The following is an 8,634-nucleotide window of genomic DNA, read 5'->3' as shown; positions in this document are numbered from 1 at the left end:
ATTAGAGCAGAAATAACTGAAACAGAGAAAAGAAAAATAATACAAAGAATCAACAAAACCAAAAGTTGGTTCCTTGAAAAGATCGACAAAATCGACAAACCACTGGCCAAATTGACAAAATAAAAATAGGAGAGGACACAGAAACCCAAATAAGAAAAGAAACGGGGGACATTATAACCGACCCAACTGAAATAAAAAGGGTCACAATAGAGTACTATGATAAATTATACTCCAGCAAATTTGAAAACCTAGAGGAAATGGATAAATTTCTAGAAACACAGTACCTACCCAAACTAACACAAAGTGATGTTGAAAATCTGAACAGACATATAACAAGAGAAGAGATTGAAAAAGGTAATAACAAAACTTCCAACAAAAAACAAAGCCCTGGCCCAGATGACTTCTCTGGAGAATTCTACCAAACATTCAGAGAAAAACTCACACTAGTACTACTCAAACTATTTCAGAACATAGAAATGGAAGGGATACTTCAGAATTTATTCTATGAAGCCGGCATAACCCTGATACCAAAACCAGGCAAAGACACCATAATAAAAAGAAAATTACAGACCAATATCTCTCATGAATACAGAAAAATTCTCAACAAAATTCTAGCCAATAGAATTCAGCATCATATCAAAAAAAAATAATACACACTGATCAAGTGGGATTCATACTAGATATGCAAGGATAGTTCAACATTAGGAAATCAATCAATGTGATCCACCACATAAATAAAATAAAAGAATCACATGATCATCTTAATTGACACAGAAAAGGCATTCGACAAAGTCCAACACCCTTTCCTGATAAAAACTCTCAATAAAATAGGTATAAAAGGGAAACTCCTCAACATAATAAAGAGTGTTTATACAAAACCAACAACCAACATCATTCTTAACAGAGAGAGGCTGAAAACATTTCTCTTGGAACTGGAACAAGATAAGGATGCCCTTTATCACCACTCCTATTTAACCCTGTGCTAGAAGTCTTAGCTATAGCAGTAAGTCAAGAAAAAGAAATAAAGGGCATCCAAATTGGTAAGAAAGAAGTAAAACTGTCTGTATTTGTGGATAATATACTATACATAGAAAACCCAAAAGACTCCATGAGCAAACTACTGGAACTGAAAGAAAGATTCAGCAGAGTAGCAGGATACAAGATAAGCATAAAAAAAATCAGTTGGATTCCTACACACCAATAAAGAGAACTACCAAAAGGAAATCAGGAAAACAGTATCATTTATAATAGCCCCTAAAAAAATAAAATACTTAGGAATAAATCTAACCAGGATATAAAAGACCTATACAAAGAAAACTACAAAACACAACTGCAAGAAACCAAAAGAGACTTACATAAATGGAAAAACATACCATACTCAAGATAGGTAAACTTAACATTGTGAAAATGTCAATTCTACCCAAAGCAATCTACATATGTAATGCAATCCTGATCTAAATACCAACAGCATTCTCTAAAGAGATGGAAAAATTAATCATTAACTTTATATGGAAAGGGAAGAGGCCCTGGATAAGTAAAGCACTATTGAAGAAGAAGAATAAAGTAGGAGGACTCGCACTACCTGACCTCAAAACCAGCTATGGTAGTCAAAACAGCCTGGTACTGGTACAACGACAGACACATTGACCAATGGAACAGAATTGAGAACCCAGACATAAATCCATCCACCTACAGTCATCTGATCTTTGACAAAGACCCGAAGTCCATCAAATGAGGAAAAGACAGTCTTTTTAACAAACAGTGCTGGCAAAAAAGGAAGTTCATCTGCAAAAAAATGAAACAGGACTCATACCTCACATCATACACAAAAACTAATTCAAAATGGAACAAAGACCTAAAAATAAAACCAAAAACTATAAAGATCATAGAAGAAAAAAACAGCATCAACTCTAAAGGTCCTAACACATGGCAATAACAGGATACAAACCACAACTAACAATACACAAACACTAGAAGATAAGCTAGGTAACTGGGATTTTCTAAAAATTAAACACTTATGCTCATCAAGACTTCACCAAAAGAGTAAAAAGAGAACCTACAGACTGGGAAAAATTTTGGCTATGACAAATCCGACAAAGGTCTAATCTCTAAAATCTACAGGAAAATCCAACACCTCTACAACAAAAAAAGACAAATAATACAATTAAAAAATGGGAAAAGGTGATGAACAGACACTTCACCAAAGAAGACATTCAGGAGGCTAAAAGACACATGAGGAAATGCCCACCATCATTAGCCATTAAAGAAATGCAAATCAAAACTACATTAACATGCCATCTCACCCAACAATACTGGTACACAATCCAAAAAACAAAAAATAACAAATATTGGAGAGGTTGTGGTGAGATTGGAACTCTTATGCACTGCTGGTGGGAATGAAAAATGATACAACCATTTTGGAAAATGATACGGCACTTCCTTAGAAAGCTAGAAATAGAAATACCATATGATCCAGCAACTCTACTCCTAGGTATATACCCTAGAGAAATAAAAGCCGTCACACAAATAGACATATGCACACCTATGTTCATTGCAGCATTGCTCACAATAGCAAAAAGATGGAAACAACCTAGGTGTCCATCAACAGATGAATGGATAAACAAACTATGGTACATACACACAATGGAATACTACCCAACGACAAAGAACAATGATGAATCTGTGAAGCGTTTCACAACACAGATGAATCTGGGGGGCATTATGCTGAGTGAAATAAGTCAATCACAAAAGGACAAATACTGTATGAGACCACTACTGTAAAAACTCATGGAAAGGTTTACACACGAAAAGAAACAATCTTTGATAGTTAAGAGGGAGGGGTGTTGGGAGGGAAAAACACTAAAGAGATAATAGATAAGTGGTAATTTTGATGAAGGGTAAGACAAGACACAATACTAGGGAAGCCAGCACAACTTGTCCAAGGCGAGGTCGTGGAAGCTACATAGACACATGCAAACTCCCTGAGGGACCAGATTACTGGGCTGAGGGCTGTGGGAACCATGATCTTGGGAACATCTAGCTCAATTGGCGTAAGAACTAATGGACCACAACTACCACAGCCTCCACCAGACTGAGTCCAGTATAACCAGATGGTGCCCAGCTACCACTACCCACTGCTCTGACAGGGATCACAATAGAAGGTCCCAGACAGAGCTGGAGAAAAATATAAGACAAAATTCTAACTCGCAAAAAAAAAAAAAAAAAAAAAAACTTACAGGTCTGACAAAGACTGGAGAAACCCTGAGAGTATGGCCCTGGACACCCTCATAGCTCAATAATGAAGTCACTCCTGAGGTTCACCCTTCAGCTGAAGATTAGACTAGCCCACAAAATAAAACAAGACTAAATGGGCACACCAGCCCAGTGGCAAGGACAAGAAGGCAGGAGGCAACAGGAAAGCTGGTAATGGGGAACCCAAGTTCAAGAAGGGGAGAGTGTTGACATGTTGTGTGGTTGGCAACCAATGTCACAAAACAATAAGTGTATTAATTGTTTAATGAGAAACTAGTTTGCTCTGTAAACCTTCATCTAAAGTACAATTAAAAAAATTTAAAAACCAACATAATTCATATAAGAAAATTAAAGGACATAAATAAGTAAAATGAAGGGACCCACTGAGCACCCAAAATATCAGCGATATTCCCATAAATTTTTAGAACTTTGAAAATAAAGAGAAGGGCTTCAAAACATGTTACATATTAAAGATTAGGAATTACAATGCATCAATGTATCAGCAACAGCTACCCTGGAAATTAGAACATGATGAAGTAAAGCCTTCAAAATTCTAGGTCCAGGCTCAGTGTAGGAAGTCTTGTAGAAGACTCTCCCAGGGTGGACTAGTGGACTAGAAACCTGTACCTTCAGAATAAGGGTAAATCAGAGGTAGGCACTTGGCCTCACATTAACACCAGACTAGTCAATGAGAGACCTAGTGATCTGCTTCCATAACATTTATAGCCAGGAAAACCCTATGGAGCAGCTCTACCCTGTCACATGGGGCCACTATGAATTGTAAACAAGTCAACAGCACCTAACAACAACAGGCAAGAAGACAAGTAATTGAGGAAAAAGGAAAGGAAAAGGAAATAAAGCCAGTCCTAGGAAGTTTGACCACAGAACAGTCCTACCACAGGTTTTCACCTTACTTTGAAGAAGAAACAATTAAATCTCAGTGAAACATTTGACTGTGTCAATTTTGCATTGTGTTCATAATCTAAAGTCTATTAGAGAAAACTAGTCTTCCTTACACAGACAAGCAACAAGTTTCCCTTTGTTTTATTTGTCTTTTCATTGAGACTCCAGAATCCACTGGTAAATTCATTTTCAATTTTTCAAATCTACTTTGGTCTCCCAGTTGCAATGAACTCTTTAGCTTTCTCAGACTGCTGTAACTTCAAGTTCCTCTATAAATCACATTTATGTTATTATTTATATTCTAGGAAAGACCCTAGAAACCATGAAGACCTTTTCTATTTCTAATCTGTGGCTGACTTGGTCTGCTAATTATGAGACTTTTGGATTTCAGAGAATTTTCTGATTGTAAAGCCACCTTGAAGAGAGTATTGGAGTCCATATTAAGCAAACCTAAAATGGGTACTTTCTTCTCTTCCCTCCCAAAAGTCACATAAATGACTGAGAAAGAATAATAAAAAATATAAACCTGCAAAAATATCCTGAGAAAGAAAAAAATGCAAAAACTCACTGTAGAGAAAAGAAATGTTTGCACAGGAAAGCTGGTATAGTACATGACTCAGCTATGAACATTATTTACATGGTCATGATATTGCTGATATGGTATCCGAATTAACCCAAAAAAAATGGTGACATGTGTTTGTTGGAGACATAGAGAGAGGAGAAGTACTTGGGAGAAGTTTAGAAAAAGAGGTAAAGCCTTGTCTCATAACACAAAGCTACCTTACATAATCCAAATTTGAGAAATCATAAAATATCATGTAGGCGTCCCATGACCAAATATTAGTTAAATAACCAAAAAACCAAACCCATTGCTGTTGAGTAGATTCTGACTCACAGCAATTCTATAGGACAGAATAGAACTTCCCCCACAGGGTTCCCAAGGCTGTAAATCTTTATGGAAGCAGACTGCCACATCTTCCTCCCTCAGAGCAGCTGGTGGTTTCGAACTGCTGACCTTTCGATTAGTAGCCAAGCATGTAACCACTGTGCCACCAGGGTTCTTATTAGTTAAATAGCCTCCTCAAAAGTGAAAGTGAAAAACAAATTGAGGGTAAGAAATGATGGACCAGACTTGTGTTTTTATTTATGTACAACAATTTGACTTTTAAACTTAGTACATGTACTTTGAAACAATAAAAAATCATGTAAATTTTCATTCCATTCCATGACCTTAGAAAAAAATTAATTAAAAAACACATACACACACAAAAATACCTTCTAATGGGCAAACAACATTTATACTTTGTCTTCCTGTTTCTGTTGTGACTTCAACACCTATCAATAAGATCCTCTTTTGAATTTCAGATTATGTGGGCTTTCATTACCAACTTAATTTGGGACTTTGCATTCTCTAGCTGTCATCATTTCTAGCTTTGTAAATCCTCACTGGAGAAAATCAGAGAAAAAGATTAGCTGGTCTCTAATTTAGTTACATGTTTATTTGTGTTTGTTTTTGCAGGAAATACCTCAGAACACACCAGTAAGTTTCTTTTCTATCCCTATTTGTTGTAGTCTTTAGTCTCTTAGAAACAGGAAAAGATATTTTTCCACCAGGAATTGACAGTACTAATTTTATAAAGTCCTTAATAAAATATTACAAGAAACTGAGGTTGACTCAAAAAACTTGAAAAGCTTCATTTTCCTCCATAAACACTTGAAGTTATACTAATGAGAGAACAGATATCTTTCAAAAGGCAAAACCAAGAAGTCTAAGGGTAAGAAAGGAACTGTAAGCAGATGAAAATTTGAAACAAAATATTAAAGCTAAAAATCAGATTGATGACTAATAACTAACTTAGCTGATCCATAAAATATAGAACCAAGTAAATTCAAGAGACCTAATACTAAATAGCTAACCCTAGATAGCAGAAGCCAGACTGGCTCAGGATCATTAGGGACCAGTTAACATTTTAGTCGAGGATATGAAACTGGGGCTTAGACAGGATATTTAGATGAAAGTTTGTTTAAAAAGGTCTATATAAATCAACACCCCACTCCTCTCTATTAGGTTTCCACTCTGCTACCCACATTGAGAATTCTGACAGTCAGGTTTATATCCCATATACAAGGAGAGTAGAATCCTTCTTTGGAGGAAAGGCAATACACTAGAAGAAGTATCTACAGATTTTGATATTGAGGGTCATCCAGAAAAGCTGACTGGCCCAGTTTAAAATCACTACCCACACATGCAAGATCAGATATTTACAGCTTCATTCTTCAGTGTAAATGGACTTCCAAAGGATCACAAGACATTGTAGGACAGTCTCAAAACCAAAAGATTAAGAACAAAATATTCATGCAGACAATAGGAAATTGGAAGAAACAAGAAAATTCACATAATTAAAAAAAATTAATGTGATTAATAAGCCTGATAGATATTTTATTCATGAATCAAGAACAGGGTGATATAAAATAGTAATATTCTGGAGGAAAAGAGCTGTAGGATATTAACAGTATGAGGACATGGCTTATCATAATTTAATAAACAAAGCATAATGATTTTTATCAAACTGTATCAAAATGCAGAAGAATGAATATATAGCGGGACAGGTTCAAATTAGAGAGCTAAACATCATCATATAGAACCTGTTGTGATGCCTCATTTTTCATTCCTGACATTGATAATGTTATGGTCTTTATTTTTTTCTATCAGTCTTGCCAAAGAGTTCACAACTTCATTAGTCTTTCCTCAAAGAGCCAAATTTTGCCTTTGTTGGCTACAGTGCACTTATTTTCCATTTCATAAATTTATACTTTTTTCATAATTATTTCCTTCTACTTTCCTGGGTGTTATTTCCTGTTCTTTTTTATAACATGTTTAGATGAATACACTGGTGACTGGTTTTTCAGACTTATTTTTCTAAAATATGCAATTAAGTCTATAAAATTACCCCAAGCATGGATTTAGCTCCATTCAAAAAGTTAGCATTTTTTTTTTCTTATTATTGTACTTTAGATGAAGGTTTACAGAAAAAACTAGCTTCTCATTAAACAATCAGTACACATATTGTTCTGTGACATTGGTTACCAACCCCACAACATGTCAACACTCTCCCTTCTCAACCTTGGGTCCCCTATTACCAGCTTTCCTGTCCACTCCTGCCTTCTAGTCCTTGCCCTTGGGCTGGTGCACTCCTTTAGTCTCTTTTTGTTTTACGGGCTTGTGTAATCTTTGGCTGAAGGGTGAATCTCAGGAGTGACTTCATTACTGAGCTAAAAGGGTGTCTGGAGGCCATACTCTTGAGGTTTCTCCCATCTCTGTCAGACCAGTAAGTCTGGTCTTTTTTTGAGGTTAGAATTTTGTTCTACATTTTTCTCCATTTCTGTCCGGGACCCTCTATTGTGATCCCAGTCAGATCAGCCAGTCTTAGTAGCTGGGCACCATCTAGTTGTGCTGGACTCAATCTGGTGGAGGCTGTGGTAGTTGTGGTCCATTAGTCCCTTGGACTCATCTTTCGCTTTTGTCTTTGGTGTTCTTCATTCTTCCTTGCTCCAGATGGGGTGAGACCAGTAGAGTATCTTAGATGGCCATTCACAAGCTTTTAAGATCTAAGACGCTACTCACCAAAGTAGAATGTAGAACATTTTCTTTATAAACTATGTTATGCCAATTGAGCTAAATGTTCCCTGAGACCCATGGTCCCCACAGCCCTAAGCCCAGCAATTCGGTCCCTCAGAGAGTTTGGATGTGTCTATGGAGCTTCCATCACCTTGCCTTGTAAAAGTTGTGCTGGCTTTCCCAGTATTGTGTACTGTCTTACCCTTCACCAAAGTTACCACTTATCTATTGTCTAGTTAGTGTTCTTCCATCCCCACCTCTCCCCTCCCTCTTAACCATCAAAGATTGTTTCTTTTTGTGTGTAAACCTTTTCATGAGTTTTTATAGCACCGATCTCATACAGTCTTTGTCCTTTTGTGATTGACTTATTTCACTTAGCATAATGTCCTCCAGATTCATCCATGTTGTGAGATGCTTCACAGATTCATCACTGTTCTTTATCATTTCATAGTACTCCATTGTGTACGTGTACCATAGTTTGTTTATCCATTCATCTGTTGATGCACACCTAGGTTGTTTCCATCTTTTTGCTATTGTGAACAATGCTGCAATGAACATCGGTGTGCATATGTCTATTTGTGTGATGGCTCTTTTTTCTCTAGGATATATACCTAGGAGTGGGATTGCTGGATCATGGTATTTCTATTTCTAGCTTTCTAAGGAAGCGCCATATTGTTTCCCAAAAATGGTTGTACCATTTTTCATTCCCACCAGCAGTGCATAAGAGTTCCAATCTCCCTGCAGCCTCTCCAACATTTGTTATTTTCCAATTTTTTTATTTGCATTAGTAATGCCAGGGTGAGATGGTATCTCACTGTGGTTTTGATTTGCATTTCTCTAATGCTTAGTAATCACAAGCA

This window comes from Trichechus manatus, unplaced genomic scaffold (assembly GCF_000243295.1).
Source record: "Trichechus manatus latirostris isolate Lorelei unplaced genomic scaffold, TriManLat1.0 scaffold00390, whole genome shotgun sequence".
NCBI lineage: Eukaryota > Metazoa > Chordata > Mammalia > Sirenia > Trichechidae > Trichechus > Trichechus manatus.
The sequence above is the reverse complement of the archived record's forward strand: the minus strand, read 5'-3'. Positions refer to the sequence as shown.